This window comes from Octopus bimaculoides, chromosome 4 (genome assembly GCF_046866305.1).
Source record: "Octopus bimaculoides isolate indiv1 chromosome 4, ASM4686630v1, whole genome shotgun sequence".
Taxonomy (NCBI): domain Eukaryota; kingdom Metazoa; phylum Mollusca; class Cephalopoda; order Octopoda; family Octopodidae; genus Octopus; species Octopus bimaculoides.
This window is the reverse complement of record NC_142931.1, coordinates 66083754-66102831: the sequence shown is the minus strand read 5'-3', so window position 1 is coordinate 66102831 and position 19078 is coordinate 66083754. Positions and strand designations below refer to the sequence as shown.

The 19078-nt window shown below is 32.6% G+C and overlaps 1 protein-coding gene and 1 long non-coding RNA gene across 2 annotated transcripts in view; one reads left to right on the top strand and one right to left on the bottom strand.

Annotated features, from left to right (window-relative positions):
* The window catches only part of LOC106882502 (suppressor of lurcher protein 1), a 1283613-nt gene that overhangs the window by 314782 nt on the left and 949753 nt on the right, over positions 1 to 19078 (top strand). The window lies entirely within an intron of this gene.
* Positions 4845 to 12424, bottom strand: LOC106879122 (uncharacterized). The gene is made up of 2 exons (XR_016241533.1): positions 8690 to 12424; positions 4845 to 4923 (listed from the first exon to the last, which is right to left on the bottom strand). It is a non-coding gene; the product is annotated as an uncharacterized LOC106879122 (long non-coding RNA).

The following is a 19078-nucleotide window of genomic DNA, read 5'->3' as shown; positions in this document are numbered from 1 at the left end:
ACAAGTTGTTGAGTATAAGGGAGATTATAGACTGTGGATCAAATGGGATAAAAAGAATGGGTAATTTCTTAGAGTGTGGGAGGAGGATGACAAATGGTTAGAGACTGGGGTAGAGATAGATGTAGTGAGTGAAGAAAAAGAGTGGAGGTATGGCTGATGGTAAATATCAGTATGGAGGAGGAGGTCTGAGAGATACAAGTTACTCAGGCAGGAGTAAGTGATTAGCAGTAGTATCATATATCTATGGATAGCTGAGAATGTAGGGAAATGATGTGCAGGGTCTGGGAGTGGAGGGTTAGGAAGGCTGATGAACTGAGCTCAGAGGTACATGAAAGTGGCTGTAGTGAGTGGGGTGGGTGAGACAAAATTTGGGGTGAAGGTAGCATCATTGATAGCAGTTATGAATGGGTAACACAGATAAACAATACAAACATTATACAAACAATGAGTTATCAATGACATGTGGAAAACCTTGGTCAGTATTCTAAAAATAGATAAAATTTTGTTCTCAAGTAAAATGTGCCCCCTACTATTTAGGTTTAAAATCTGTGAAAGAGTTATGTATTATAGTTAGATAAATATTACGCACACATACATGCATGCATGCACATTATACATATATATATATATATATATATATATATATATATATATATATATATATATATATATATATATATATATATATATATATATATATACACGAACAACACACACACATGCATACACATTATACATATATATATATATATATATATATATATATATATATATATATACATACAACACACACACATGCATGTATATATATAGATATATATACATGTACAACACACATACACACACACACATGTAAGCATACACTCATGTATAGTAACATGCACATGCATGTACTTACACAGACACTCTCATATGGGAGCTCCTTTAATTACAAATGTTAAAATTTCTGACTGAAAAAATTTGAACAAACTGTTCTCCAGATCCATTAGTGTGTTAATTTAGTGGGTCCACAGGCATACAATAGGTGGCATTAACATTGTTTCATGCAGTTAAAGCAGTAAAAATGTTGTGCTTCTGTGATATTACAGTATTATATGGAGTTATTTGTTGTTTTTGTTAAAATGCAATTACTTCAACATATTTTAGAAATATCTGAAACAGTGCCAGTAATGATGGCGATAGCAAGAAGCAGTTTATTTATTCATTTATTTATTTATTTTGTATTTCATCTTTCCTGATTTATAAATTAATTAAAATACCAGTTGAGTTCTGGGGTTGATTTAATTGGACAACCTCTTCCCTAGATTCCTGGGTTTGTGACTATGTTAGAAACCATTATTCTGCTGAAAACTAGGGGGTTCATTAAAGTGAAATGAAAGATGTGAGAAAATGATAAATATAGCAGGTGCACAGGGAATGAATCGTTCTACTGTTTCAACAATTTTAAAGGATAAGGAGCATATTATGTAACAGATTAAAGGTTATGTATAAATACATTCTGTGATAATTACTAAGAAATGAAGATCAGTGATGGAAGAAATAGAAACACTTCTGAGTGTGTGGATGGATGACTAGCATCAACACCATATGCCTTTAAACCTTAATTTAATTCAGCAGAAACCAAATCTCCCTTTGAAGATTCAAAGGCTGAGGGTGTTGGTGAAGGAGCGTTTACTGCTAGCCATGCTTGGTTCCACTGATTTAAAGCAGTTTCAAAGTTGTGCAGCTTAAATGGGGATGGTGATGCTGCCAGTGCTGACATGTTAGCAGCAGCAGTGATTTTCTAAGTTATTGATGAGGAAGGTTACCTAGGTGTTCAATGTTTACAAGACAGGATTGTATTGCCAAATAGTTTAAGGTATCGAAACACAGAATTTCATTCCTGTTTGTTCGAAATGCTGCTGAAGACTGCATACTTATGCTTCTACAAGTTTGTCATTTAACAATATCTTGAACCCTTGAGGCTTTTGTTAAAGGTTCACTCTTGTGTTGGAGTTTACCCTTAAAGCATGAATGACAAAAGTAACTTTTTGAAGAGTAATTCTATCCTTTATTTTGTAAACAAAAGGAGCCAATCTTTGATGTTCTGCTTATTATGAATAATGTTTATCCATCATTCCTTATCAATTTCCATATCAACATCAAGGTTGTTTATATGTCATCCAATATTACCTGGTCTTTATCCTATGGATCAATGTGCCATAGCTAGTTTTAATGGTATACTACCTGTGCAGAACTTACACATACTCTGTGAAGACAGAAATAGATGGTGGAAGGAGACTGAAAATGGTTAGGATAAGCTTGCAGTCTGTGAAGGCAAGTAAAGAATGGAGTAAGACTAAGGAAGTTTTGGAAGGACTATATGATCTACAATGTTATTGGGGACATTAATACTTGTTGTCTAGAAAAGAGACTACCAACAAGAATAGTGTATTGAACAATCTTTGTCCACAATTTACAATGATTTCAAAGATAGAGGCTAATAACTTGGTGAAACTGGGGAAATAACTGTAATGTAAAATTTATGGAAAATGTTCATAAAGTGTTTGAATGCCACTCTATGTATGAGCTGAGCAATGAAGATTTGTTTGAGCTACAGTCACAAGGGATTTGGAAAGAGGCCACTAAGGAGGACATGAAGGTGAGGAACCCAGGAAGCTCAGCATTAATGAAAAGGCATTAACTATTTTGAGTGTCAGTATTCTCATACTGAGGAACTTGGAAAATATCCACATACTGAGGAATTTGGAAAATGTTCATGAAGCTAGTGATTTATAAAAAAGTTAAATAAAATAAGAATAGCTCAATAACCATCTCTTAATATTTTTATCTTAAAGAGATAAATGAGATATTTCAGACAAGACCAACAAGAACAAATACCATCTGAATGTACAGGAAGTTATTTTACTTTAAAGGACATTCCCAACCCCTATTCTTTGGCTCCTCATGATATTACATCTTTATATACATTATCATCTTTCAACTAACTCAGAATAACATTTTTTTAATAACATGTCAATTTCAGAGAAACCCTGATTTTTAAGATTATGTCATATTTTCATTTAAAGTTGGTTTATAAATACCATTTGGCATTTACTTGCCACCTCTTGAACTGAAGCTCCATCCATCCATCTTCTCTGCCCATTATTTCTAGGAAGGTCATGAGGATAGAATCCTCAGACACTTCCTCAATAGGGTTTTGTCAGATCCCCCAGTAGACTTTCTGGTTAGTTTCCAAAATGTGAACAATTGAGACTATGGATTGTTATTCAACCATCTCATTCTTGGTCTACTCCTAGGTCTCCTCTCAATTGGGTCAGCTTGAAGAACCCATCTTATGATTTTTGATTCTTTCAGTGACATTTTAATCACATATACATTGTACCAAAACTGTGACCTCTCAATACAAAGAAATAGTGGCTCAAGCTGGAGAGACTTCTTGATCTCCAAACTATGCATCTTGTCTAAGTAACTCTACTTCAGATTATCATCTCTTCTTATTCAGAATTGATCACAAATTTAGCAGGCATTTGCTTACCATCTCTTGAAATGAAGGTAATTTCAATAAATGAAGAACTTATATTGTATGGTATTTAATACCCAATTATTCATCTTTGTTTAAGTTTTTATGGTAATACTGAGTTATTTCTCTTTTCTTTCATTTGTTACCACTTACACACACAAAGACAACCAGCTCAAATGGAAACTGAGTGGAAAGGGGTAAAGAAATTCTACTTAAAGAGAGTACTGAAGAGGGTGTATTTGCATGAAGGAGTGAAACTAATCTAAGTAGACACAATAGATGGTCTAGTTAATGAAGTTGATAGCTATATGGTTGAAAAGGTGATTAAGTATACAAATGCATGAGAAGTACCAGAACCATCAGAAATAGATGCTGAGCAAGTAGAACATGAGTTCGTCTCTTTTATAGACAAATAAGTTGAATAAAAAGTTGTCATTTCTAATGACTGATTCAACTACATCATTTCCAATTGTTTCGAAATCTAAGGAATGTGTTTTTTAGAGAGAAACAAGCACAGGGGCATTAAATTGTTGGCCCAAATTTTGAAAGTAGCAGAAACAGTTATAGTGCTATAAATTAACTCATAAACTGTGATAAGCCACCTCAGTGCGACAGACCACGTGCGTGGCCACGGAAGTAGGGCATGATTTGACCTAATTTTGATGACGTATAATGTATGCACACGATACCCTTTCACCCCAGAAACAGTGTAGCCAATCATAGAAGGTGTTAAGAAACACTGAGTATTTTTTTCGATTGATAGATCGATGTTGATTGGCAGAATAACTTTACCCAAAATAGGCTTAGCAGTTTGTGTTACATACAGCAAAATCCTAGTAGGTTATGGGTTAAGAGAATTCATTTAGATCAGATAGAGCTTGGGGTTTTGCCAAAATGGTATTCTACTAATGCCCTGTTCCTAGTGAAACAACTACAAGAGAAACCATGCTCTGTTGTTTGGTTGTCACTAAGAAAACTCGGTGTAGATGAATGTTTGGGTGAACTGTGCAACCCATGTATAAAGATGCTATTGGCAAGATGGGAGTTAACTATACATTCAGCAGGGAAAATACGCACACACACTGGCTGAAAGTATCTGTAAATGATATATTTAATATTATGTAAGTATATTTGGTTTAATAGACACTAGTAAAGGATTTCTCTTTAAAAGAGTCAGAAGTGAAATTTTTTTGCAGTACATTTATTGCAGTCCATAGTTTCATGCACAGATACATGCTCAATATTAATTGTATATTTAGTAAATTAATTGTGTCAATGAAATATACTTAATTCAATCATTAAATAAGAACACAAGATTAAGTAAATGTAAAAATTGTTTTATTTCCTTTCAAACTACTGTTGAACAAAATATTATCTTCAGTCTTGGAATTCTGTAATTCCTAAAATAATTTGAAAATGAGTAAAAACTGAAATGTTGAGAGGTAAATAAATCATGAAAATAAAATCATTCTTAAAACATGTGTAAACTGGAGCATCTTGAAGGAAAACATCCAAATAATCAAGCTGCAATATGAAGAGGTGCTGAAAAGATCCTTGCTTTAAGGGTATCGTGAAAGGCCTGGTTGGAGATCCAACTTTTGAAGTTCTTTTACATGACTTAGAAAAACTGAAGGACCACTGCAATAGCTGTGTGAATCTGCTAGAGGAATATGTTGAATAAAATTCTCCTGTATTTTCTTTTACCCAAAGCAAGGAACTTTTCAGCACCCCCTCATATATGCAGTGATAAAGAAATAATATTTAGATTTGTAGAGAGCCCTAGCATCTGTGATATTAGATCTTTTTCTATCATAAGACAGAGAATTCTGAACATATTAGGATATCTAATGCCTTGGTTTTACTGCAGAAATAAAGCACTATTCATCAATGTGTAGTTGAGCAACTGTCAATGTTTGCCCTTGTGATTTATTGATTGATATGACAAAGCTTAGGTGTTCTGGAAACTTAATTCTTCTTTATTGAAAGGCGCATGTGTTGTTATGACTGGAATTTTGTATATAATTGCATCCTCTACTTTGGTGTACCAACAGAATGGCATGAAACATAAGCTTCTTAATCATTACTCTAATACTCTTGCATAGCTGCAGCTGATCTAAATTACACAAAGGTTATCAATGGGGAATTTTTTTTAAGCTGTGTAGCAGTAGGCTTGAGACTTGTACTAAATTTTAAAATTCTGTTGGATAGTGAACTATTTCTTCCTGATCCACAAAAGTGTCTATTGATTTGTATGCATGGCTATTTCTTGGAAATGCCTGCAACAGCTGCCAGTTGATGCTGTTGACCAAAACATTTTTGCACACAGCCACTTGTTTGCTTGTTAATGATGTTGAAGGTTTAGGAATACCTTTGAAATCAATTTTCTGCTGTCTTAACCAGTGTGCCTCAACTGTTGCGTCAAAATTGCTAATCGTTCCCTCTGGGAAAAAGTTTTAATTTCTAGTTAGATAACACACCTGTACCAAGGTCATTTAGGGACAACAATTAGCTGACCATAATGATTTATGCCTGTGAAATAAATTCAGATATGTGTTAGTGCAGTATACATATTGTAATATCATATAAGGCAGTGAGTAAGCAGAATCATCATGACACTGGGCAAAATGTTTAGTGGCATTTCATCTGTCATTATGTTCTGAGTTCAGATTCTGACAAGGTTGACTTTGCCTGTCACCCCTTTGAAATCGATAAAGTAAGTACCAGTTGTACGCTGGGGTTGATGTAATCAACTTATTCCCTTGAATTTACTAGTCTTGTGCTAAAATTTGAAATTAATCTTATACACTGATATAATAGCACTGGTGTTATTTTGGTTATTATAGTCAGAACAATTTAGCCATCATGCTGTCTGGCCTATAGACACTTGTGATATTTGGTAATGTTCTTGCAATTCAGTACAATATGTTTTACTAAATCTAGAGGTTAGCATTTGTCTTGGCCCATTTTTTAACCAGTAACATCATTATCATTACCATTGTTTTAACATCCACATTTCTATGCTTGCATGGGTCAAATGAAATTTCTAGAGGTATGTTTTCTATGACTTGATGCTCTTCCAGTCACCAACCTTCAACCATTTCTTAGTAAGGTGACTGCTTCCCTTGCTCTTTGAGCTCAAAGACTGCATTGGCGAGTCATGTTTACATGGATGATTGCAACAAATAGCATTTCTTGCATAACAGTGATGTTTGTCTAAAGTAAGCGCATGATGTAAAGACATAGAGAATGGCATTCTCTCTCTCTCTGTCTCAAGCACATAAACCTATATATTAATGTTTGCGTATATGTATGTTTATATGCATGCGCGCATGTGCGTGTGTGTGTGCATATAAATATATATATATGTATGGCAGACTTCTACACAGTACTTTGCTTGTACCTGGGGCAAGTGTCTTCTACTATATGATTGAACTTACCAATGTATGATGAGGGAATTTAGCTGACAGAAACTGCAGATAACTGTTATGTGTGTGTGCTTGTGCATGTTGCCCTTGGCAGCTGTTGCATGGCAATTTATATTTATTAGTTTATGGCCCCCATGACTTAACAGTTTGGCAGAAGTCACTGATATAAGTAACAGGCTTATAAAAAACATAAGCTTCATATATACATACATACATACCTACATATATATATCATCATGATCATCATGATCATCATCGGTTAACGTCCGCTTTCCATGCTAGCATGGGTTGGACGATTTGACTGAGGACTGGTGAAACCATATGGCTACACCATGCTCCTATCTGATTTGGCAGAGTTTCTACAGAGCTGGATGCCCTTCCTAACGCCAACCACTCGGAGAGTGTAGTGGGTACTTTTACGTGCCACCAGCACAAAGGCCAGTCATGCCAGTGGCATGTAAAAGCACCCACTACACTCTCAGAGTGGTTAGCATTAGGAAGGGCATCCAGATATATATGTATGTATGTATGAAGCTTATGTTTTTTATAAGCCTGTTAGCAAGACGCAACTTTATGTATGGATGTACCTGATGAGACCCAGACTACAAAATGGATGCAGCACAACATGTTGAGAACAGAGTCCCACCCAAAAGGGACAGTAGTAGGATGGGTCAAAATGACCGTTATACAAAGTAAAGATTTATACCAAATCCATCTTCTAGTCACTTAAGAAATTATATATATATATATTTACTAGTTTATGGCCCCCGTAACTTAGCAGTTTGGCAGAAGACACCAATATAAGTAACAGGCTTATAAAAAACATAAGCTTCATAGATACATATATATATATATATATATATATATATATATATATATATATGTATCTATGAAGCTTATGTTTTTTATAAGCCTGTTACTTATATTGGTGTCTTCTGCCAAACTGCTAAGTTACGGGGGCCATAAACTAGTAAATATATATATATATATAATTTCTTAAGTGACTAGAAGATGGATTTGGTATAAATCTTTACTTTGTATAACGGTCATTTTGACCCATCCTACTACTGTCCCTTTTGGGTGGGACTCTGTTCTCAACATGTTGTGCTGCATCCATTTTGTAGTCTGGGTCTCATCAGGTACATCCATACATAAAGTTGCGTCTTGCTGAAGATCTTGAGTTTTAGCTGCTGTCATGTTATATGCCCACAGATGGGCATATAACAAATGGATGCAACACCATTGTACAAAATAAAGATTAATGCCAAATCCATATTCTGGTTACTTAAAACATTATTACTATCTCAACTAACACTGCTGAGTTCCTGAAGTAGATCCAATGGAAATATACCCCAACCTCAGATGACACCAGGTACTCCAAACTGTGCCAGTGCTCTACTCAACACTTCAATACAGTAATCAACATATAGTCCAAAATATTATAAATATACATATATATATATATATACACACATGCAAACACACATATATTTGTGTATGTTTGTATGTATGTATGTATATGACTAGTTTCATTTTCACTTCTCTGCATGTATGTGTGTGTATGTGTGTATATATATATATATATATATATATATATATATATATATATATACACATGCACACACACACACACATGTAAATGTACACACATGTATACAGGTATGCACATGTACAAATATTATGATGAATGTTTGTCATGCATTATTTTTGTATATATTTGTTAAGAGCAAGGCTTACATACACAGAACATAACACCCAGCATATCAGGTACAGTGTATCCTGTAGTTTTCACCTGTTGTAAATTCAGAACACCAGCTTGACTTGGTCATCATTTCTGGGTTGTCAAAAGAGCTGATCATCTGGAAGTTACAGTATCCTAGGAAAAGTATACTGGAGAAGACAATGAAAGGGAAGTACCAGGATAAATGTTGAGTGACATACTATGAGTTTATAAATATAGGGCGGGAGAGGCAATGCAGGATTCTGTTATTTTCTCAGTCATTTGACTGTGGCCATGCTGGAGCACCATCTAAAAAGATTCTAGTCGAAGAAATCAACCCTAGGATTTATTCTTTGTAAGCCTAGTACTTCTTCTATTGGTCTCTTTTGCCAAACCACTAAGCTATGAGGACATAAACGCACCAGCATCGGTTGTCAACCAACGGCTTGGTGAGGGGCACAAACACAGACACACACATAAATACATACCTACATATATATATTTATATGTGTGGAGGCGCAATGGCCCATTGGTTAGGGCAGCGGACTCGATTTCCAGACGAGGCGTTGTAAGTGTTCATTGAACGAAGATGCCTAATGCTCCATGAGGCTCTGACAGGGGGTGGTGACGATCCCTGCTGTACTCTTTCACCACAAATTTCTCTCTTTCTTCTTGTTTTTGTTGTTCCTGTATTTCAAAGGGCCAGCATTGTCACACACTGTGTCAAGCTGAATATCTCCGAGAACTACGTTAAGGGTACACATGTCTGTGGAGTGCTCAGCCACTTGCATATTAATTTCACGAGTAGGTTGTTTCTTTGATCGGATCAACTAGAATCCTTGTCGTCATAACCAACAGAGTGTCATGATATATATATATATATATACACATACAGTGGGCTTTTTTCAGTTTCCGTCTACCAAGGCTTTGGTTGGCCCACAGCTATAATAGAAGACACTTGCTCAAGATGCTATGCAGTGGGACTGAACCTAGAACCATGTGGATGGGAAGCAAGTTTCTTACCATACAACAATTCCACAGCCAAATTAGCTTTAGAGTTAAGACAAAGAAGTGAGTTAATTCAGTCTGCAAGTAAGATACCAGTGAAAGCCACTGAGGAGCTTTGAAATAGAAGGAGTGATCCATAGGTTGTTGTTTGCCAAGGCCTGGTTAGTCCTGGCTGGGTCACCTGGGTGAGAATGGCTGTCAGTTAAATACCTGCATCACCTAATGCCTGAAGGTCACATCACTGATGATGCATCCCAGCTCATCCAAAAGGTGTGTCGTGTACATTGTTTTGATTGTAACTAAACCTGTTCACACCTACTACAAATACACACACACCTGTATTCACATATACATGTAGAGGAATGTGTATGTGCTAGTGTGTGTACACATATACATGCATATATATATATATATATATATATATATATATATATATATACTCAAATATATGTGTCAGTATGTATATAAAGGCACACACACACACACACACACACACACACACACACACACACACACACACACACACACATATATATATATATATTGAAAGAAAGAGATATATGTGAACACACAGATAAAGCTGTATGTTTGTATCATGTATTGACTACTACATTTGAAAGTAGTCCATTCTGATTAAATCAATTTCAATGGAGAAAATAAAAAAAGTGTGTGTGTATATATGTGGAAATGAATGTATGTGCATATATGTATGCATATATCATCATCATCATTTAAGTATGTATGTATATGTATGTATTTATGTATGTATATGTATGTACTTATGTACGTGTATATGTATGAATATAAATAGTAGATTTAGAAATAGAAAGTCTTTGGTACAGTATTATATATTTGAAAACAACTGAATAATTTTTCTCCTAATTTTTCCACTTTAATAATTAAATGTTTGTAATTCATTAGGTGTGTGTGTGTGTGTGTATATATATATATATATATATATATATATATATATATACACACACACACACACACAAACACATACATATATGTATATAAACACACTGAATATATGTATATGGGCATGTGTGTGTGTGTGTGTGTGTGTTTGTTGTACATGTATATATATAGTTAATATGTAGATGTAATGTATATAAGATATATACACATATATATATGATACTTATGTGTCTTATAATGTATATAAGATATATACACATATATATGATACATATGTGCACACAAACACACACACACACACACACACACACACAAAACACATTTTCACACACATGCACAGAGCAAATCTATATGTAAAATTTCTGGATAGTTATGTGTATGTATGTATATTTGTGTGTGTGTATGTATGTAAATACAAACATTATAATTATATCTGTATACATGTATTCATTGATTCATATTTTATTTTAATTTATAGATTTAATGTTTTAGTGCTTGCTTTTCTGAAATGTGTCTATGAATGAATATATGAATGTGTGTATGTATGTGTGTGTGCACGTGTGTGTGTGTGTCTGTATAAATATATACATGTATGCACACACACATATATGTACATATTTAGATGTATGTATATAATGAAAAAAATACATATAAGTGTTTGGGTGTTGAAGACATTGTTTCTGTAATTCATCTGTCTGAATTTCTGTTTGTCTGTCTATGTGTGTGTGTGTGTATGTATGTACATATATATATATATATATATATATATATATATATATATATATATATGTGTTTACATGTGTATCTATTATTTAATATCTATAGCTATTTTTCCCCATGTTTTGCATTTCAGAGATCTCATATATTCTTTATACACACACACATACATACATACATACATACATACATACATACGTGTGTGTATTTGTATGTATGTATGTGTGTATATATGTATGTATATATGTATGTATGTATGTATGTATGTATGTGAGTGTATGTAAGGATGTATGGTGTGCCAGTAACACAAAAAGTGGGAAATCAGCTAGAGACATAGAATAATGGACACTGTGATAGGGATAGATCTGATGTGGAAAAAGAAGCTAAGAAAATATGTCATGGGTTGAATAATGAAAAGTGAATTAAGTGAAAGAGATGTGGAAGAAAAGATATGGAAAGTATTCATACAAAGACTGTACATAAAAGGAAAAAGAATACAGAATTTTAATAAAAGTGAGTGTTTGATGAAGCAAATTAAAGATAGAAAGACAGATATCCAAAAAATGCAATTATATAAGAGAAATATGTAATTGAAAGAATAAACTGAAAGATAATCATACTCATAACCAGGGAAACAGGTTGCTAGGTAAAAGGATGTTGAGATAGTGAAATATTGGTATCATAGGTTAAGCAGATGAGGAAATAGATGCCTCCATATACAAATACAGTTAGAGAGTGATATATGTTTTGAGTAATACGTAGAAAGACAGAAGTGTAAACCAATAGATAGGAGAATTCAAGATCACAAAATTCCGCTTCAGAAATGGTGTCGCAGAAGATGACTCGAAGAAGGCAGCTATTTTACTATATTTCTACCTTTTAAGATGGTAACAGTAATGTATTAAATTTACCTTTGTAGTGGTTCAGTTTTATTGCATTAGATATTAATGAGATATCTATCATTGTACTACTAGTGTTGCTGCTATAGGTATTAGCTGCCACTTTTGTCTTATTGGTGCTAGTACCAGCACTAGCATCAACACTGATGCTGCTTGGTATTGCTGTCTACCTCTTGCAATCGCTGCCTCTGTTGCTACTGTTGCTGCTGCTGCTACTGACGTTGCCGACATTACTGCCACTGTTGTTGCTGCTGCTGCTGCTGTGAACATTTTCTACTGTACGGTTGTTGTTGCTGATGTTGTTTCTGATGCTGCAGCTGCTGACATTACTGACACTGTTGCTGCTGCCACTTCTACTAACATTGCTACCACCATCGATGCTACTGCTGTTGATGCTGCTGCTGTTGTTACATGGCTCTACCACATGCAGGGAATATGAGACAACAGTCACAACTGTGATTGTTCGCATAATGCTTATTTAGATGAAAATATTTTCAGCCAAACGTGGAATCCATGTTGATTGCAAGGTTTGAATCTATCAGGTGCCTCTCTGTATTCATCTGCCCACTTGTCAGCTGACAGTCATTTCACTTTCTTGGATACTGCCTATCATATTTTTTGGGTGTCCTCTATATATTTATCACTGAATGGAATGTTCCATGCATCACTTAACAAACACAAACAACAACAGAAAAAAAAAAAAGACTTTTACATATTGTTGTCTGATGAAAGCATAGTCCCCCCCACCTCCTTTAAAATCAATTAATTTTGCTGAATTATTTTGTGTGTGTGTATTTTTTTTTGCTTTGTTTTTGGAGTAGCTTTGATGTTATCTATTTATTTTAACTATAACTATTTTAAAATAGTAGTCTACTCTGTGAAAGTGTATTCCATACAACTAGATAACAATGCCATGGATACCGTTGGACTGCTACTAAAGTGGATACAAAGCAGCACGTTCAGTTCTCTATTAAAACCCATTTGCTCAGTGGTGTAAAAAGCATGTTTAGCTGAAGAAGACTGCTCTCTGCTGTGTCCATCGAGGAAAGAGTGTTAGCTAGTAACTGGTAGACCATGTGCAGATGAGATGGACAAGAGCCAAGCTCATATCTTAGTCTCTAATATTTCTACTACAGTCTGCTGCCATCTGATGTGTTATGGACTGAGGAGTTTACTTTGGAAAAACGATGCCATCATTTATGGCACTGTTGACTGCTAAATGATATTAAATCATGATGCTACAAGAAAGCCAGGGACTATATAAAATAACTGGTATGATCAACAGTGTCACGGTATACACATTCTGATACAAAAGTAAGTACAAGTATGCAGAAACATAAATGTCATTATCAATCTATAATATAATTCCAAATGTATGAATGTGTGCTATATTTGTATTAATATATAATTCTCGATTGAGATTTTTATAAGTCTTAACTGAAATACTCAATGCCATATTTTTGAATCTACAAATCTATTCCTTCCTTCATACTATCCATTCTATATGATGAGCAAAAGTCACCATCAAGATCACAGTTTATAGTATTTCTCTCTTCCTCTTTCTTTTCCTCTCTCTCTCCCTCTCTGTCTACCTGACTGTCTGTCTCACTCTCCATCTATCTCTCTCGTTCTCTATCTATCTCTGTATTTTTTTCTAAAAACATACATTTTTTAACTGAAATAAATGTATAAAAATGTCTTGAAATGGTTGCTTTCATATGAATTTATATAATGATTTTGATAAAACAGATATGTATAATATTACAGGAAGAACTTGATCATTTTTTTTTAATAATAAATCTCCCAATTTTTGGTTATTTATTTTTTTTTGTAAACGGTGATGGTTGTGGTGGGGTCAGTTTGTTGAGTATGAGTTCTATAGTTTTGTTGTTATTGATTACTAAAAATACATAAATATATGTTCATCTGAAATATTAAATTAAAGATATATAAGTCAATAAAATAATAACACCATTTATATGATTAATACATGCTAAAACAAGACTTTATATTAGCAACATTTATAGATTTTATTTTATTTATAGATTTAATTTTAAAAGAAAGCATCCTTGATTGAATGAGAAACCATAATCGAGGCATGATGCCACTTTAGTTTGCCTATATTTTTGTATATCCTTGCGATAGTGTGCATGTGTGTGTGTGTGTGTGCATGTGTGTGTGTATGTGTGTGTGTGTGTGTGTGTATATGTGTACATAGATATATCCAAATATTTTCACATAGCAATAAAACTGTTAAATGAATGGAAAGTAAATGGGTTTCTCTTTCTCCACAACAATCCTTTACCTCTTTCCTAATTGTTCCTGTTTTTTCTGTTGTTACTTACTGTTGTTTGTTTTCTTGGAAGTTTGCAGGGGTATGTTAATGTGTCTGTATATTTAGAAGAATTAAAGGAAAGTGTCAAGCTCACAGACAGCAGTGTTTTCCCTTTCATCAGCTCAATAAGCTATGTACAAAAATGAAATTTTGCTTTTTTCATTTTGCACATGGGCAGCCTTAATGTTTTGTGCGATTAGTATTCCAAGAGACAGTGTCATTGCAAGCTATAAATTTAAGTAATTTGTCATCTAAATAATCTCATATAACAGAAATAGCTTTTGTAAAATTTTGGTATTTTTCCTATCTTTTCTGGTTTTTCTGTTGTCTCTACCTAGTAAAAAAAGAAATTCATTATAACTGTCATTATTTTATCAAAAGGAAAGTAGTTCTTATCAAATTATTTGATAGCAAGTATGTGTAACTAATTGAACATGGAGATAAATAGAAGAATGATTGAAATTTACTTGTTGAGAGTTGCAGGAAAGCAACAAAAAATGCATATTTATGTATTATAATTCAACTATTTGTGTAATTTTTTATTATTTTTCCATGTCTTTAGATTAATGTTGTAAATACCCTAAATATAATTTAATAATATCATCATATACTAAAATGTAGCACAAGATGAAAATACATTAAACGTCTTAAATGAATATTTTAAACTAAAGGTAAAACTATAGAAGCTTATGGAGGTTTATAATTCTCTCTGCCATAGATCTTTTTCTTTTCCTTTTCCTCTAAATGACACCCAATCACATCTGTACTGGTAATTCTACTGTCATCTTTTATAACCATTGCTTATAATAGCTACTCTTCAGGAAATGGAAAATCTAAGTGTGGGTACCAAAATTAACTTCTTTGATATAACCAGCCAATTTTCTCATAGGAAAAAGAAGTGAAAAGAAAAAAAAAAGAAGAAAAAGAACTAAGTGATAAATAAATGATTTTCTCTCCAATAATTAAGGAATATTAGGTTATTAACCAAGTTTAAGCTTCTAATATTGCATAAGTAAATTTAAGATTTCATCAAATGAAATACCACCTCGACGCTGTCATATCATATAGGGATAAAGATAGGCTATTTTTGTTTCTCTTTTACTTTTCAAATACAATAATAAATATTTATTACCTTAAAGTCTAAATATTTTTTTTTATTACTTACCTTATTTCTTACCTTATAGGGAGCTAATTAATGCTTACTTTTCACACACCCTCAAAAGATATTATGATGTATATATTTTTTCTTCATTACTTATTTTTGTGTATTTCTTCTTCTACTTCTCTAATTGTCACTGCGTTTACTGCTGCTACTGTCATTGGTATTTTTGGATTATTATCTCTGTGAAAATTCTTATTATCAGTAGCATAGTATTGACACATCAAGTAATAGGAACAGAAATAGCAAGAAACCACTTAGCTTATTTTAACTGATGAACATATATGATGCAATTTAGTAGGAATTCTTCATGTTTTTAATAATGAAGAAAAAAATTAATCATTTTTATCAAAATTCAAAAAATCTTTTCAGAAGGATAGAATTTTAAGAAGAGGATTTAAACAAAAATATGATTCCACTTTTAAAGAATACAGTGTCTTGAATGGTAAAAAAAAATGCTGGCAGAAGAATATACATCTCTCTATATTAAAAATAAACATGTATTCTACAAACTGAAGAATATATGCATGTTAGTGGCAGCTATATAGTGAAGCGTTACCCATTGATTTTTATTCAAAGATTTTTTTAATAAAAGTTGTATATCTTACGTTTATTGTTTTTTTTGTGCTAGATTTTAACAATAGTTGTTGATAATTGCCTGAATATCTATAACATCTATCTATTTATATAATCATGTGGTCATTTCATTTCACATCTTAGCTTTTCTTCTCATTTTGTATTTTTCTACTGCAAATTTTATCCCCTCTGTAGTATTAGTATCATCTAAGCAGCAGCAGCAGCATCAACAACAACAACAACAGCAGACACAAGAATATTATATAAAATATCAATAAGTGTATAAAACACTTCATCAACCAACTCTGCATTTCTTCAATAATTATATTTCAAGTTTCAAATTATTTTTGCTGTAATTTATCTATTTCTGTCTCCTTAATATCAAAACAGATTCTAGTGTTTTACTATTTCTACAGCATCCATACATATTAAAACTGTTCTACACCACTTTAGTGGCTCAATGTAAGACCATCAGAAAAACTGAGCAATAATAAAGGGAGGACATTACCAGTGTTTGTGAAATAAGCTTGTTATTCCACTTATATAAGCTTGAAAAATTCTTCCTAACGATTCCATCTTGTTAAATAAGGAATAAGTATCGTAACATTCTTATTGTTATAAATGGTTATGTGACCTTAACAAATTTGTCTCAAATATCTTTTCGTTTGTGTGAAAAAAAATAAGAGAAATAATTTTATATAGATTATTGTATCTGATAGGAAGAAAGATACAGTATTCATAGAACAAGTTTCTCAAAATTTAAGCATCTTTTATTTAATGTATTCTCTCAGGAACATTTTTAAATGTTTCTAAATCCAGGAACTCGGAAATTTTTATAGGTAAATGATTAATTACAGGGAGGCACACATAAGAAAAGTATGATTTCCCTTGCAAACATTTCAATTAAAAAACTTATTGCACATGTTCACTCATACACAATGTATGTGTGTGTATGTGCGTGCATGTATTTGTCTGTTTTCAATTTTAAAAAATGCAAAGTGCTCAATACACATCTGTTGTAGAAATGTGTAGATTTTGTTAAAATTGTGCATTGGTAAACTGAATTATTTCCTCATACCTAAAGGTCTTGTGCAGTTATCTAATGCCAACCATATAAAAGCTTCAGGTATAAAGAAATAATCTGGTTTGCGAACAAACAATTATACATGCACATATGCATGCATGCATGCACATGCATACACACACACATACACACACACAAACTCATTCATTCACACCCACTCACTCACATACACACATATGCATACATATACAGAGAAAATTATATAAAAAAATTTAAAAGAGAAATGGAAAAGTGACTTGTTCAATGAGACAATACAAGCAGTAGTATAAGAAATTTTTGTTCATGTAATGTATTGTAACTCTGATATTTAGACTTATCAAGCAAACATGCACTCATAAAGATCCTGAATATGTCTTAATATTTTCATCACATGCTTACTGTTAATTAACTAGAGAATTTAAATAGCTATTTTTATAATAAATACTTGTGTAAATATACTGTTCTTTGTATATTTAACACTTATATTTTATAGCTAAAATATATAATTATGAATAATTTCTAAAATTGTTTGAAATACAATAAGATTATATATTTTTTTAAAAATTTCTAATCAACTATGTACCATTCTACTGCTATTAGTTCTTAGCAGCTTAAGTAGTAAACCATCCACAAAACTATTATCTGGGGTGACACTAATGAAATTAGTTCTGTTCATTTCATTAATAATTACTCACATATAATGTAGCACAGAAATTAAACAATGTCAAAATATAATATATGATTTAGTGATTGTTGGAAATTTTCATGATTTGTTCTTAATATTTCCTGTAAGGCTTATCTAAACATTTTCTGTATTTCCATTGGTTTTCTATCAGCTCTCAATGCGTGTATCAGCAGCAATGCCTACCACATAGCTATTAGCAGGTGAATGGATTGTCTTTATATATATTGTCAGTTTATTTTCTGTTTAGATACTTCTCAAGTATATAACTTTGAAAGATAACCACAATTCCATAAAATTATATTTCTTAATTCTTATGGGTTCTTCTTCTAAATAGGTTGGGTAAGACTCATTGAATGATAATTTAAAACTTGTTTACTGCTCAACTAGTCTCTATTGTAGTTATTCAGTTTTAGAACATGAGTGACCTACTTCTGGAGATCATGTATGTTTAAACATTTTTTAATGTTTTATTTCAACTATACATCTTTCAAGATTACATCTTGTAGCTCATCAAAGTTTTTGATGGTTATTTTTCCCCCAGGATCATATAATTTGGTTTCTTCTACTGAGCACCAGTCTTTTTATAGAGCTTACAACTTCAGTGTTTAATATGAAGGATTTTGTTGATTGATTTTACTTTGTTTAATAACTACATCACTCATATAAACATTCCTTATCCAAATTTCAATATCCATTTTCTGTTTTAACTTAACCAATTTTACACATGATGCTTGCTCTGAATTATAATCTCCAATAGTTATCTAAATTCAGAGAAATACTATTTATCTGTGCACATATTCAAATAATGTACATATATTGTTACGGTTATCACAACTGTGTCTACATATAATTGATTATGTCAATATCTTAAGGTAATAAACCTACATCATTAGTTCTTACTAGTCTGATATTTCAGATTTGTTATGAATTTACAACCTTGAAGAAATTTTTGTCATTTCTTTTATTCATTACTTGAAACATATCGAAGCAATATTGTTTAGCTAAATTTAACTGCCCAATGATATCAAAGAGTTTTTTCAAATATATCTT